Source organism: Argopecten irradians, chromosome 3 (genome assembly GCF_041381155.1).
Source record: "Argopecten irradians isolate NY chromosome 3, Ai_NY, whole genome shotgun sequence".
Classification (NCBI taxonomy): Eukaryota; Metazoa; Mollusca; class Bivalvia; order Pectinida; family Pectinidae; genus Argopecten; species Argopecten irradians.
The window spans coordinates 24,526,653-24,543,841 of NC_091136.1; the positions used below are offsets into that span (position 1 = coordinate 24,526,653).

The 17,189-nt window shown below is 31.8% G+C and overlaps 1 long non-coding RNA gene across 1 annotated transcript; it reads right to left on the reverse strand.

Annotated features, from left to right (window-relative positions):
* Nucleotides 1–14,484: 14,484 nt before the first annotated feature.
* On the reverse strand, nucleotides 14,485–16,919 carry LOC138319992 (uncharacterized). Its single transcript, XR_011208063.1, has 3 exons — nucleotides 16,489–16,919; nucleotides 15,418–15,618; nucleotides 14,485–14,915 (listed from the first exon to the last, which is right to left on the reverse strand). It is a non-coding gene; the product is annotated as an uncharacterized lncRNA (long non-coding RNA).
* Nucleotides 16,920–17,189: the final 270 nt, after the last annotated feature.

The following is a 17,189-nucleotide window of genomic DNA, read 5'->3' on the forward strand; positions in this document are numbered from 1 at the left end:
ATCAGATATTAGCATTCCACAATAACGTGACGTGAATGACAACGACATATGTAGATTAAACTTGAACAGAGCAGCTGAACTAAGTGGTAGACAATTTTATTGTCACTGTTTTGGATCACATTGAATGTATTAGACATTGCATTGTATTTTCCCAAAAACAATAGCGATTAAAGTAGATCCACACCTATAATGTGACGCTACCCAAATTGCTACACTTCCCAAATTGGTACACTTTTAATATATATGAAGCAGAGTTTTCAGTTTACACTCTAAACTGACAATAAATGTCTTAAACAAAAATTAAGGTGATTAGCTGTAACTGTGACAATTTTTCATGTTTTTCCATTGCTAATTATCCCTATTTAAACAGGAAAATAATCAAACCGTGAAAAAATCCGGGAAACGACGTCGTGCGACAACTCTAAAAACACCATATATTTTAAAACACGGAGGACAATTGCTAAATGGGATATTTTTGACAGATATGTGGCCTTAATCAACTAAAAATGTTTGAACTTTTCTTAAATGAATTCATATGTTTTTATCATGTCTAGACATTTATTAACTAAATCAAATTTAGGAGGTGTACCATTTTGGGTACTCAAACCTGCTGAAAAACAGGGCAGGACCGGGTATGCTTCAAAGCTGTCTATTTATAAATATGTACACTGCTGACAAGTAAACAAATCATGAAATTAAAGCTGAAGGCATCTTTTTGTGAAATGTTAAAAGAAAAATCTGGATTCAAGCAGACGTAAGAAAATTTTAACAGTTTTTTTCAAGAAGTGTACCAATTTGGGTAGCGTCACGTTTTGGTATTACATGTTATAATGCAGTCATTTGATTGATGTGCCCATCCTTTATATAGAAAACCTTTTTGTTGAGTTTTGTTTCAAATAAATGCTTGTCTTAGCTATCGTGATTATCTGTTTAAAATAGTTTGCATATATCCTTTTTAGAATGGTATGGTAATTATAAAACTTATCCAGATATCCAAAGTAACACTAACGTTATAATACTGTTATAAACAAAAGACATTTGTCAAGACAATACCAATGCTCGCTTACATCAAAAACCGCAAAAGACATTTTTAGCAAAACCAATCTCTAATGATATTTAAATTCAGAACTTTGTTTTATTCCAGAAACGTTAGATCGAGTTATACCATGGGGTTACACAAACAATACATGAATGAACTCCTCTACCTACCCCTTTATTAAAACTCAACACAAATACTACATTTGCCGACTAGCCCGTCGCGTATAGTTGATATAAACACATTAGATATATTTTGCAATTGGGTTACACAATCAATACATATAAAAACTTAAGTACCGGATACTACATTTGCCGACTAGCCTGTCGCGTACAGTTGATACACACACATTAAATATATACAATTGGGTTACACAAACAATATATATATATATTCTCTTGGCGTTTATACATAAAGTACAGAGTTTTCCTCGAACCAGATGAAATCTTAACATTGAATCGAAATACTGATATCATTATTATAACAATCCCTAAAGAGATACACATACCATTATCTTCTTCTTTTGCAGAACGTACCATTTTAAAGTGCAAGTATTTCTGTTATTACTGTATGTATTTACCAAATACCATTTTCTATTCAGAAATACTTTCAAGTCTTTCCGATAAGGCAATAAAATATATTTTGAAATGTTGTTAATTATGTAAAATATCTAAGGAAATAACATTAACAATAAACACAATGCCTATTTCAAACTTACTCTATCATTCATATCACTCATGTGCTTGGATGTCAGTATCTTTCTACACACAGGGAATAGGAGATGTTCTTTGACAGGCGCGTCCGGATTTCCGCCTGTTATGAGAACGGGCATGTTATATTGTTGTGGTTTTTTTTTGGTTTTTTTTTTGTTATTGTTTTTTCATGCAACACGCATCACAAACATCAAACTGGTGCCATCATTGTAATGAAAGAGAAAACGATTTACATTAAACCAAATAATCATGACCAAAATATATTCTGAGACTTTAACTGTGCTTTTGTTGTTTTAATGCATGTCAAAGAATTATCATATTTTTCTATGATTGTCATTCTTATCATATGACCTATATTCCTAACATAATAAGAAAAAATGTCGATTATTTAAAGATGCTCCACCGCCGACGAATGATATTTTTTCTCTATCTAAAAAAGCAGCAGACGAATTTGTATTTTTTTTCAGTAACAAAGTCGATTACTTTACACCTCATTACCAGCTTTGAGCTTCTTATTTTAATTCAAGATAAAAAAATCTTTAGAATAATTAATTGCATCCCGAAAACATTTAATTGCGCTATGCTCTATATGGAATAAAGTACTGATGGTGCATGTACCAAACGTAAAATAAATTTTATACGCATTTTTGTGTTAGTTAGACACATATAAACACGATCATATATTAGTTATTTTTCAAACGATGGGTACCGTTTATGCTCTGTCGGCGGTGGAGCATCTCTAATATTTTTTTTTTTTTTTTTTTTTTTTTGCTTCTTTATTTATTTTAATGATAGAACTTTTTATCTGTTGTGTTGCTTACATTTATATATCAAGATTGTAGAAACAGGTGTACTAACGAGGATATGTATTTTACGTACCCGTGCACACACTGACGACTCTGCCAATGATCAGAGTTAGGAAAAAAACCGATGAAACTATACCAGACATATGATAGATCGTACAGAGAGAAACTGTCGTAGGAACTGAAAGATGTGTTAAATTAGGAATATCTTGTTACTCTTAAAACATAATATCGACGTAACCTATGCATTTTTACCATCACACGTAACACTTTGACTTCTATGTTAAAAGAATAAGGTCATTTCTGCATAATGGTGATACATATACATCAATAAGTTACGAATATAATCAGTTATTAATGTCTTTATAAAGTAAACCATGAATGTGAAGATGTAAAATTTTGAATTAAACCAATGATATAATCATTACCAAGTTAATTGTATTCCAATATACTTGTTATCAATCTGAAAACTTTTGTACGATGGTAATACATCTTACTTGGCAAGGACAACTCTTGATTCGGCAATGTCATCGTATAAAATGGTCCTACTGGTGTTGTAGGTGTGCGTCAATGTCTCCAGGCATCATTATGACAGTTTGATTGTCCACGAAACAACCATTTATAGGGTTCGGAGTCAATAGTACTGGTCGCTTCCCTTTAAACATGGCCCCTAATACTATCCAAAGATTACAGACGATAGCCGTTATGCTGCCCACAATGGATCCCTCATGTATATACAATATGTAAAACTGTTTATACCCTAAAATATCGATGATGTATAGGTATAAATCGAAAATCGATCGGTCTTGACAGTAAGTCATGCATTTCTTGCAGTCAAATGTGTCTTGAAAATAAAACGAATTTGAAAAATTGCCTTAGATTCCATGTTGTGACATTTAATATAGAAATGTCTAGAAGAAAGAGATAGAAAAAAGATATTACTCATATTAGTTCGCCGGGGAAAGAAGGTTTCGAAGGTGGTCTCGAATTCAGCCATGCTCGACTTACAAGATAGATTCCTTCGAAACTAAGGCAGACAGTGAAATGAAGCTTGGAAATTCTTCCAAAAAGAAAAAAGAAAATAATCTTTGATTTATTATCGAGATTTTAGGGTTTTATAGAACAAAAAAGACTTTTAATTGTAGTGTGTAACAAGTAGTATTTTGCAAAAAACAACGATTTATTGTGATTGGTGTTCTGGTTCATCTTTACCTTTCTATTGCTTATTCTCAGTACTCCAGGGGTTATTTTCACTGACGTGATATCCACCCCTGGGCTATCTCATAGTAAAACTGAAGGTAGTTTTAGGAAAAAAAACTGACCAACCACGGTTTTGAAGATTACAGAGAGCGACACCCAATTTTAAAGCAACACAGTCAGCCACAGTGTACCGTTATTTGATACCTTTGATGCTCATCAAAGCCTGTGTCTTCTTTTGCCTATGTAGTTTTACTATGAGAAAACCGAGGGTGGATATAACTTCAGAGATATTAACCCCTGGAGTATCGGGGATGACTATTGCGTTGCTTCGAGTGCACAAAAACCTGTCTTGATATGTTCAAAGAGAATTCAAAGAGTTGTCTGGATAATAACAGTATAAAAAATAAGACTCGTACTGTCAACAAATACATTTGTGAGTATTGATATGTAATCTTTTCAACGTTTGTTTTGATTTGTTTTATTAATTTGGAAGTTAATAACTATACAGTTCTAATTTACCTAAGCTTCACGCAATTTCACCCAGATTTAGTTTTGCGATTTCTTTGTATCTGCCCAGCAAAATACACGCGGTAATAAGTTTACATGTCCGGCAATAAAGAGTAATCACAAGCTCTATTTGAAAATTGTTGACAAAGAAGAAATTAATGTTCATGTATTTGATATATCAATTCATAAACATGCAACCATGAAGAGTGTTCAGCTAGTTTTTGATAACTAGATGTAGGTTAAGTTAACGAGGGATATATTTTTATTAATTTTGTATCGATATATATTGTCAACATTCGGTACTTTCTCGTTCATGGAAAACCCTAGTGTAGTAAATATTGGAAGAAATAGCTGTAAAAATAGTAATAATCAATTACCTTTGAATTTGCATTAGGTACCAGTCCACTCAGAAAATACAGGCCCGCCAATGGACCACCGCAACCCCCAAATAACACCGTAGTTATCTAAAATAGGAAATAAAATAGCGTTAGGATATTTTATGTTGTAAAAACTGGTAAAATGTATAAATAACATCAGTTTAGTTCATTTCAAATATAATTCAAAGCACATTATCTGTGGAGTTCCCCGAGAAATATCATCGACCTTATCCGAAACCTTATAATTCACACACATTGAATTAGACCCAAATATTATGTATTGGCATATTACACAGCCAACTACCCTTTCTGGGTGGTATTGATTGTAGTATCGTATTTCCATGACTGTAATGTCATATTTGTAAGAGATGTAACGCATCTGTGACGTAATGACGTAACAATCTATACCTACCCACAAGAGAGATAACTCTGTAGTATACAAAGAGATAATGGAGAGAAACATGTTGAGTATCCTAAATAGTGTAATATCTGTGGCAGCCCAGTTTGAGATACACTATCAACATTTAACCCCTACTCTATTCACATTTTCTTTTTCAGAACTTTATAGGTTCTCAATTAATAGTAAAATTTCTTTTGTTTCCATCCGATTCTCATTTAAGATTTGACATTATTGTGGCATGGCATGACAGAACTCCACTGAGAAACGTGGCATAATAGTGGGACATTTATTCTTCCGTTCAAATCCACAGTCTCACATTTTACTTGTTTTGTCAATTGATGTCTGGTTTTCATTTTTTCTGTATCAAAATCACCATATCTTTTGTTAAACCAGTTTGTTTCTTATTTCCTGAAAATGTATTGCACAGTTATACATTTTAAAATCGATAAGCTCCGAGAAACATTTGAACATTAATTCAAAAGATAAATGTTAAGTTATATAATTACCTGGAATATGGATCCTGGCATAGAGCTGATAGCGTAAGCAACATCAATCACTGCCAATCCGTATAAAAATGCTAAACTTAATCATTTATAATTAATGTTTTCTGGGTTGTTTTCTCAATCCAACTTCAGACCCGCCGATTCAACCCCAACCACCCCCACCCCCACCCCAAACTACTATGTAAAATCGAGATAGTATTGATTATTTAAAATAAACACTGTATAATCTACCACAGGGTTGGGAACGTAAATATTATAACTGTGCATAACTCACCAAATGACTTTGCCGCCAAAGTTTGTGATATAAGTTTGGACTTTTTAAGGAAACCTCATAGGATATCTTCTACTGTATTTGCAGATAACGCATTGATTCCTGACGAAAATGTACTAGAAGTAAACAATGCACCTATTATTACTCCTGAGTACAAAGAGTTAGCTACAAGGGTGTGTGGGCAGTAGAATTGAAGTAGAACATTGTTTTTCCTATTCATCGAACTTATTTGTCTTGAATAAAAACAGAAAACAAACAAAAACCATCTTTTTCCACATTATCATGTATACTGAAATAATTACCAGTGATATGATTGAAATTATATACCACATTAATTATAGTAGTGAGTACATCTTATTGCAATGTTTGAATCAACTGTTTTGCTTTACTTTACAAGAAGTCACGTAGCTCACAAGTACTGTAAAACATCGAACTATCATATAACATACGGTAAACAAATCGATTATGTAATATTATGATACTTTTCAAGTTTAGGTTTCAAACATGATTTTAATTAGAATGACTAAAACGTTTTTATATATAATATATTTATAGTTAATGCTTTCAATAATTGCATATAAAATTACTAAGATTTGATTAAAGTAGTATTAAGATAAAGTTTAAATAGTTTGTGATTTCGAAAACGCAGCTTGTTTTCATAAATGTGTTTTATGAATTTATGCTGAATTCTAAACCAATGCAATATAATTCAGCATAAATGCTAATTCAAAACGAATGTGGGACATTGTTTAATGCACCATCTGTCTTCAGATAAAATGTACACAATGATTACTGTAATAAAATAAGTACAAAATGTTTGGTAAGTTGTAAATAATTATGCCTTGGGTTGTGATTCTTTCCAAATCAAATTACCTATAACCAGTGATTTGAGGAATGTAATGTTCTATATATTTCCATACCTCAACAGAAGAAAAAACATAATTGTCAGGATATATTTAAAAAAAAAATCTTTTAAATAGAATCCACCAAACCATTAATTTATCAAAATTTAAAATGCGAACAAGTGTTTCTTCTTACCTTTTCCTCGTGATAACAATAATGATGTTTCTATTGTTAGAGGGATGAGTCATCTGATGATAGAGGACACTGTATACCAGATTTATAACGTTCTTGTTGCTAAGCGATATTTGTGACGTCAGCTAGAGTTGTAAGGAAATTAGAAGCGCGTGAAGCGTCTATTACCACAATCAACCACTCATGATTATAAATATAAAATAGGGATCGAGGTAAAAGTCAAGGCAGTCCATTTGATAAAGAATCACCACAAGCCAGAGGTATTGTATAAACAGGTCACATTATATTGAACTAAGTCAGTAGGAACCCTTAAAATGGTATTGTCAAACACGTGATCGTTATGAAGAGGTAATTGCTATGGCAGGTTAATTTGCAATAATTTGGCCTGTCAATTCCATCGCCATCGCTGCTTCTAGAATGGGTCCGTGAAAGAATTCCTAGAAAACATTGTAATAAAATATAAGAACTTTTGTTATATGAAGCACATTGAGATACAGAGCATTGTTGTTATTTTTGTGTGTTTTTTTGAAGCATGTGATTTTTTGCTGAAAAAAAATAATCAAACTTGTGATTCAATTAAAGATGATTGTCTGGTTAATGTTTTAGTGTTATGTGATCATTTATTTGTTTCATAAAAATGATTTGAGCTATTCTAAGTATGATTTCAGCAATCTACGTGTAAACGTAGAAACTGCATATGCTTCCTAGACAAAATGTAATTAACGTGAACAGTATGGTTTGACTATAGTAACCTTTAAATTTCGCGATTTCAATTGCAATTCAAGTTCGCGAAGATGATATTTCTGGTATTTGAAAAAGTAACTTTTATATAAATTACTGGATATTGACATTCGCGAATTTACTCGAATCGCGGAAATCACTTAAGTTTATCGCAAGCGGTAAGAAAAAAATATTTACAGTATATACTCTTTTACTAGTGCAATATTATCACCATTTTACTTTGTGGCGTAATTCTGACGAATACCCACAATAGGGAACATATTTTCTATTTTTTGGTTTTTAACATAGAACAGCTATGTTTATTAGAATAGTCATTTTTAGAGTCTCCGGTTACAATGTATGCGTTAATTGAATATGGTGTATTAGTTATGATGATGTAATGACCATTCCATTATTTTGTATGTATTAAATTGATAACGTTCATGTGATTGTTATATATTTAACATGGTTTAGTTTTAATTAACCGTCATCTTATATAAGATGTTATCATATTTATAAGATGGCCATTTTCAATTCACACATTTGTGTCGAGCTGTATGTGGAGAATGCATAAATATTTCTAAAGAAGTAATACACCACCAGTCTTCAACATTGTTTTTACTTGCATTTGTTGAAACCTTTCTTGATAATGTTTCCCCTTGCGTACTTGAACTGAGGCCAATAAGCGTACCTTTAGGCATGAAAACGGGACAAATACATCGACACAAAATGTTCTGGGTATATCTAAAACCGAAACGTATAACTTTAAATGGCGGGACTAAATCGACGTGAAAAGTTCGTTAGCATGAAACCCGGACAAATACATCGACACGAAGAAAAAAAATGTAGTTTACAGTACTCATGAGCGTGTTTACAAAACGATTCTATCGCACGGAAAACAAAAAGTCTTTGTTTACTAACAGTTATAATTTGATTCTCCACTACCAGATATTATGAATGTAATATTTACTTTCAACAGTCATATATTACATATTAATAAACGGGACAGTTTTGTGACAGCAAAATTTATTTAGTTACCAATTATAACGTTTTAATGAATAAAATTTGACCGATATCCCTGCTGTCAGAAATATTGTGTCGAGGTGTTTGCATTATCTAAGCTAGTTTGACGATATCTAATAATTTCACAGAGTCGTTAACAATACACCGTCATTGACGCACGATAGGTTTAGATGATGCATTGCTTTTATGTCATAATTTCAGTCGATTTTTATCTTGAAGCGGGCGGTTTTTCATTGTTTATGTGTGTCCGATATCACTTCCGGTGACGTAGGTTGTCATCATTGATCTTTAACTTACAGTGCTGGGTAAATTAATATGTATTGATCATTATGACTTGATCTATATCCAAAATAAATATAGGATCTAAAATGAGTGGTCATTCAATATAATATTTTATGAAAAGTTTTTATTTTCGCCTGGCGAGCAAACATTAACACTTCGAGACGAGATAAGTATTTTAATCAATATGGCATCATCTATACCCAAAGTAGGTAAGCATTTTGATCATTATGACATCATCTATACCCAAAGTAGGTTAGCATTTTGATCATTATGACATCATCTATACCCAAAGTAGGTTAGCATTTTGATCATTATGACATCATCTATACCCAAAGTAGGTTAGCATTTTGATCATTATGACATCATCTATACCCAAAGTAGGTAAGCATTTTGATCATTATGACATCATCTATACCCAAAGTAGGTAAGCATTTTGATCATTATGACATCATCTATACCCAAAGTAGGTAAGCATTTTGATCATTATGACATCATCTATACCCAAAGTAGGTAAGCATTTTGATAATTATGACATCATCTTTACCCAAAGTAGGTTAGCATTTTGATCATTATGACATCATCTATACCCAAAGTAGGTAAGCATTTTGATCATTATGACATCATATATACCCAAAGTAGGTAAGCATTTTGATCATTATGACATCATCTATACCCAAAGTAGGTAAGCATTTTGATAATTATGACATCATCTATACCCAAAGTAGGTTAGCATTTTGATCATTATGACATCATCTATACCAAAAGTAGGTAAGTATTTTGATCATTATGACATCATCTATACCCAAAGTAGGCAAGCATTTTGATCATTATGAAATCATCTATACCAAAAGTAGGTAAATATTTTGATCATTATGACATCATCTATACCCAAAGTAGGTAAGCATTTTGATCATTATGACATCATCTATACCAAAAGTAGGTAAGCATTTTGATCATTATGACATCATCTATACCCAAAGTAGGTAAGCATTTTGATCATTATGACATCATCTATACCAAAAGTAGGTTAGCATTTTGATCATTATGACATCATCTATACCAAAAGTAGGTAAGTATTTTGATCATTATGACATCATCTATACCCAAAGTAGGTAAGCATTTTGATCATTATGACATCATCTATACCAAAAGTAGGTAAGCATTTTGATCATTATGACATCATCAAATAGTAGCATTTGATATTATACATCACTATCCAAGTAGGTAAGCATTTTGATCATTATGACATCATCTATACCAAAAGTAGGCAAGCATTTTGATCATTATGACATCATCTATACCCAAAGTAGGTAAGCATTTTGATCATTATGACATTATCTATACCCAAAGTATTACAGTATTTTGATCATTATGACATTATCTATACCCAAAGTATTACAGTATTTTGATCATTATGACATCATCTATACCAAAAGTAGGCAAGCATTTTGATCATTATGACATCATCTATACCAAAAGTAGGCAAGCATTTTGATCATTATGACATCATCTATACCCAAAGTAGGTAAGCATTTTGATCATTATGACATTATCTATACCCAAAGTATTACAGCATTTTGATCATTATTACATTATGTATACACAAAGTATATACGTAAGCATTTTGATCATTAAAACATTATCAAACTCAAAATAGATAGGTATATTGATCATGTCGGTATCATCTATACCCAAAGTTGATAAGCATATCGATCACTATAGCATAATCTATACCCAACGTATTGCAACATTTAGATCATTATTACATTATCTATACCCAAAGTTCATCAGCATTTTTGATCATTGCGGCATCATCTACACCCAAAGTAGGTAAGCATTTTGATCATTATGGCATAATCTAAATGCGAAGTATATAAACATTTTGATCATTGCGGCATCATCTACACCCAAAGTAGGTAAGCATTTTGATCATTATGACATCATCTATACCCAAAGTAGATAAAAAAAGATTATGATAATTATGGCATCATCGATACACAGTGTCATCTATACTCCATAACATAAAAAATATGTCAAAGTTTATCCATATATCAACACCATGTTTATTGTTCATCATTAACGAAATCGGACTCTTTATTATATGTTCATTTAGAAAATATTCCTTATTGGGACGAGAGAATAAATCAGTTTCACATTTGGGGAGGATCAAACGTCTAGCACAGTAAATTTAAAAATAAAAAATGTCATATTTGTTTGACTGTTGAGCAAACTATTATTTCTCGAAACAAAGGTGCAAAAGTTTTGCGCCTTATATAACTTTACTTCAGACAGTTTTTGCCTTAAGCTTGTTTCGAGAAATCTTGGACAATAAACATTTTCGATTCTCTATAAATATACTTAGGGAGACCAGTATCCTACATGTTGTGGACAACAAATATATGATTCAATAAATGAAATGATATAAATTGTAAACTAAGAACACAGCTATACGGATTGATTGTTAGATTTCATTTACATCAATACTAAGATCGACGTGTCAGAGTGCAAAGAGAAAGAGAACACGGAGGGAAAACTTTGTCCATGTACCTGGCAAGTGCCCCAAATGTTTTTCGAACGAGTTTGTAAGTGATGGATATCAACTTGACCATTTGGCCACTTGGTATTGCGGATGTTTGATGTGATGTTAAGTTATGTTGATTATTTAAATTATTCAAGAGATGTATTTGTTTACCTTAAGAACGATAAATTAAATGACTGTGTGATCTGTAATTTGGTATTTATTTCTTAGCGAAAAATTAAGTAAGCAAGTAGTTACCAATATCTATAAAATGCTTCTTTTAATTCATCAACCTATACAATAACCTTTCATTAAAATTCAAAATGCATATGTATCCTTGCCTTGTCCTCCTTGTAGGAATATTTACATATATGTAGAGCATCTCTTAAACGTTTGTATGTGTCGTTTAGCAACAAGACTCACGTTATCCATAGGTGTTTTGGTGTCCTTAGATACATTTACATTATAACCTAAATATGATTTTACTTTTTACTCATGAAGTCCATCACCACTTCCAATCATTCGCATTAAAAATCAATTATGAATTAATCGTTCGTCGGTCATTCCAATCGTCATCGCTACTTCTAAAAACGGTCCGTGAAACAAGCTGATTACTCCAGATTAGGTGTGACATTAGACAATCAGCTGACACAACCAAGGAATTCTGGTTAAATGACATTAATAATTTGTATGGTTGTAAGGTATATGGAACGGATGCTAAAAAACACATATATGAACTAGTGAGGTGGCTGGAAATAGGGAAGGACGGAATAAAATAAATTTACAATATATATCTACCACGTATGTGTGTTGTACATGAATGTTGATACGGCATTGTATCATGATTTATAGATGAGACAGAAGTGGACCAGTAAAGCAAGGGTCTGTATTTTCGAAGACCATGTTTTCATTTCTCTTCTCCCTGTATAAAACTGTTAGAATGAATATGCATAACTGGAAAAAATTAACTAATTTCACTGTTAAGACTGACGCAATAGGCTTTTAAATAACCATAAATTAGCAATCGATCCTTTAAGCATTGGTTGTCCTATTTTGACATGCATTGGTGTGTAACATGTTAAATGGTGCATGTCAAAAATATGACAACCAATGCTTGTGTATTTATATTTAAACAAGTCATTCCCGTTTTAAAAAGATATATATTACCGACTGTGATGTGTTGGTTATAAGAGATCACTTGTAAAAATTAAATGGAAGGAATTATATCTGCTTGGAATTGAAAAAAAATATGTTTGTCTCAGAATAAGCAATTTCTCCATGTTATCTAAATATGATAATCAAAATTGATGACATGTTTGACAATGAACGCCACGATTACGGCGCATGAATCCGTAAATGATTTTACCCGTAGTTCCGGTTTTGCGCGGAATGTGTTCTTCAAAATGAAACATCTTCAAATTTTAGATTTTTTACGGAAGATATTAACACATATTTCAATCACGAGTACGAAAACTATTTTGTTTCAGGGTTATCGAACGATGCCATGACACATATTTTTAATCTTATCATTGATTAATTTTCAGTCAGAATTGTCATTGTTTTTGTTTACTTGATTTACGAAATAAAAGTTATCCGCGGGATATTTCAGAAATGATCCATTGGATAGCATTCCATTGCGGAAAACCTCCTGTCGTTATTATTTATTTTATTTTCTTAACAAAGAGTGTAATGAAATAGCTTTTGAAATCATTTTCATAATGCAGCTATTCTTACTTAATTGTCTAAGAAATATCTTTCGTGTTTTTTAAAGCTGAGTCATTGTTTGAAATAACATTAAATGACAGTTCATTACCGTTCGTTTTAGTTATACAACAAACTACTCTCATAGAGAATTGAAATAAAGATTTCGTTATAAACGAGTTTTACAGTATACGGCTATGTACTGATTCAAGCGAAAGAAAATAGAAGAAAATTGTGTTTGGGTATAAGCGTAATTTATTGCAAACTTTTTTACAACAGAGTTGGGCACAAATTATCACAACTTATAAAAACCCTCTACCAACAATAATGACATAAAAAGTTGTGTCCCCTACCTTCCTAGGGCTTAGATAAAAACTCATAGAGTGTAATTAGGTCACAAAAAGCTATAAATAGCCCAGAAATCACGAGGAAGGTCACGGCCAAGTACCCCATGGCGATAGAGGATGTACGTTGGTCAGACGCAGAGTGATGTTTTCTTATTTGTGACGAGAGTATCTTCTTGTTGATTGTTAAACTCTCTCGTAACTCCTCTAGGTCCAAGCTACCACCATTTGCTACTGGTGTGCACTTACAAATGCAAGCCTCTACAAAAGGAGATATATGTAAAGTTACTTTTGTAAAAGTACAGTAATAAACAAATATAAAAAAATATATTATCTAAACATGTCATTTACAAGACATCCATTTCAATAGCTTTTGTTTAAAGCAAAAGCAATATGTGCCATAATTGAGCGAAAATTTAGATCTGTTATTTTTCTTCAATTATCAATTTGAAACTCACAAGTTCCAATTAATTAAGCTATGAAAGTCATTCAGAAGGCACGTCAAAACTAAAAACACATTTTATACACATTAATAACATCACTTAAATTATTGACTATAAAAATTCTTGTTATTGATGTTCTATGAATGCATAAATGAAAATCTGTGATAAAGTCATTTTGCAATTAATTGTAATGTACAATGAAATTGTAGATCACTGATTGTTTTCTTTGTTAAACCATATGTATTCATTTTACTGCATAGTAGAAGTAAATATCATGTTTTTTGGCAATATATATGCTACCAAAATTCATTGTGAGCTTTATTTGACTTTGTAAAATTATAATTAATCTAAGCATATTAGGTCAAGTAAGTGTTGGTAACTTTTAGTGAATATTAACTTATTAAAAGTTATTAAGTAAACTAATGTGTATCTGTTACACATTCAAAAGTTGATATATATATTAAGGATGGTTAATTATGGAGTTATTGCACAAAAATTAGGGTGTATTCTAAATAAATCACGAAGCGGTTTATGATGAATTACGTAGCTGTTATTTTTTTATTTTATTTTTTTTTTTTTTTTTTTTTTTTTTTTTTTTTTTAGTTTTTATTTTTATTTTTGGGGGGTTGGGGGGTTGGGGTGGTTTTTCTAACCGGTGAAATTCCTAAATTTTAGGGATTCATGCCGTTATTCCAGCCAATTAGGGACAGAGTTACAAAAAGCGACGTCGATTCTTATGAGATGATAATATAAATTTTAAAAAAAATAAGCCAATGAAAATGATTGTTACAAGCATGATTGAATTCTTATTTGTTAACATTAAGTTCTATCATTGAAAGTTTATAGTTACCAGTAACATTATTGGTGATGGGTGTCGTGGATTTAATGGTTGTTTGTTCATCGATGGTTGTTAGTTGCGGGACAGTCGCACTGCCAGCATCATTCAGTGTCGTTGTTTGAACAACAGAAGTCACTGTAACATTCGTTCTTTGATCAATATGTGTTGTTGTGGGTTCTGTTGTTGTAGTTGAAGTTGTCGCTAGAACCAACGTAAATATTTCAGTGTAAACGTTTCATTTAGTATCTACACTTAAATATCAATATGAAATCCGGAGCTACACTCTTCGTAGCAACATTTACTCAGTTCTAATGAAAATAGCAAGCATAAAGCCAATTGCTCTTCATATGTCAATATAAGTCAAATGGTAATAAAATCGACTGTTTGGAAGTTTTAGAAATGGTCCTTTAAAGCTGACAATGCATGTAAAAAATCCTGCATTTGAGGTTTTTTCAAAAAAATGTAAAGTACCTTTTTAGAAATTGTTACTTTTTAATATCAATTAAGAATGTGACGTTTATACAGATATGTTAATGCAGATGTTAAGGTATAGTGAATGATAAAATGTAATAGTTTTGAATCATTTTTAGTATTAAATAGTTTCAATAATTTACCATTCGATTTTATCAGTTGGCAGTATAAAGCAATGCGTTGTACGATTAATTAATAATGTTTTCGTAGTTAAATTAGGAATATTACATACCTGTATCGGAGACATAGAAGATTGCCCGACATCCTTTATCTACCCACAGTCTATTGCCATTGAGACCGTATGATACACCAAGTGTGCAAGAAGAACGAGAAAGTTCTTTAGTTACTGTAATGGTGTCGTAGCAGTTATTTAGATTACATGTGTTGTAGGACCATCCTCTGCTCCAGCATTCAATCATCTGACCTGCCAGTACTAAAACAAACAAATGCTAGCTTAATGAGAACACAGGACGAACTGGCAGGATTATTTATTAAAGTATACAGAACAACAATACTGCATGGATCTGTACCTCAAATGATATACTTCGTACTGAAAGGTTCATTACATTGTCGTTTTAATGTTGTTGGGTTTTTTTCATAAAAAAAAAACTTTTTGGAGATTTGTATTTTAATATTTTTTCTCTGTTCCTACAATATTTTTGAGTGATACTGAATATGTTGGCATATCTAAAATAATAATTTGCAAAATGTACTTGTTAAGCCGGTCGCACATGCCTAAAGGTATTGTCGGAACATTCGACAATATCATACGTAACTACCACAGTTCAGCAAGAACACTCCAGTAAACATGGATATGTATCGGAGAAACACCGAGAAGTCAAAATAATGAATTCTTAGAGGATCGTAAGATTATGGAATAGTTCACTAACAATTCTATTGATTTAAAACATGCCTGTGATGTCATCTATCTTGAGGTACAGTTTAGATAAACTCTACTTTTATTACCTACTACTGTGGAATAGTTACATTTGCTGTTAAACAGGCCTTGAAGTGTTAAACAGTTTGAGAACTATTCCATGGGAAAAGGTAACTATTCCACAGTCTTATGGGTCTCAAACAATTTATTATTTTCAATATTCCACAGTTTTCAGTATTTCTCTTATATAGAACTGTTTGAATCCGTGAGGAAATAGTCAAAATCAGAGACAAAATTTAGATAGAGTTTGTTTTAAGATATTATAATCAAGTTAAATGTCACGTCATAGTACGCAAGTGAAGTTTTTAAAATGCTACTTAAGATAAAGAATTACATATCAGGTGCGAAAAGAAAAATGCAAATTACCTGCATTAAAACAATACAGCATAGAAATGATGTACCCATTCAAATAAACCATCGTTTGTTCATCCATCAGACCAAAATTGTACCTGTAGCTTGATAACCTCCTTCCATTTTCCACTTGTTTCCAAACCTGAAAGAGATTGATTCGTGTATGATCTATATCCATCAAGCACTAGACATGCCACCATTAGTGTACATATTTAAGCGAACGTAACCAGTATCATCTTCCCCAATACCTATCACCGCTATGAACAAATTTAATGTACTCTTATCACGACATTTTGTTAAAATAGTGGTAAAACATCCCAATCTAAATGCCACTGTGTTCTTTATCAGGCGAATCAATAATTATATGTAGATGTTTAAAGTGTATTTCAAACAGTCTGTCAATCAATAGACTGACTTTAATGGAACAAATGTCATTAGGTTTAACTCTCAACACTATTTCGACACATAAAAGGATATAACTAAGTTTAAGTGATCGTATCATAATGGAAGCATTGTTATCAACAAAATTATTATGTTGGCATACGATACTAAAATAGAAAAGAATAAAATGTGATTATTTAAATAGCGGACAATGAATTCCAGGATCCAATAGAAAATTACGTGAGACAAAATCAGAAAAATGTGTGATCAAAACATTATATATCAGGCTCAATTTTACAAATTGACATGTAAAAGACATATTTAAGATTTTGCTA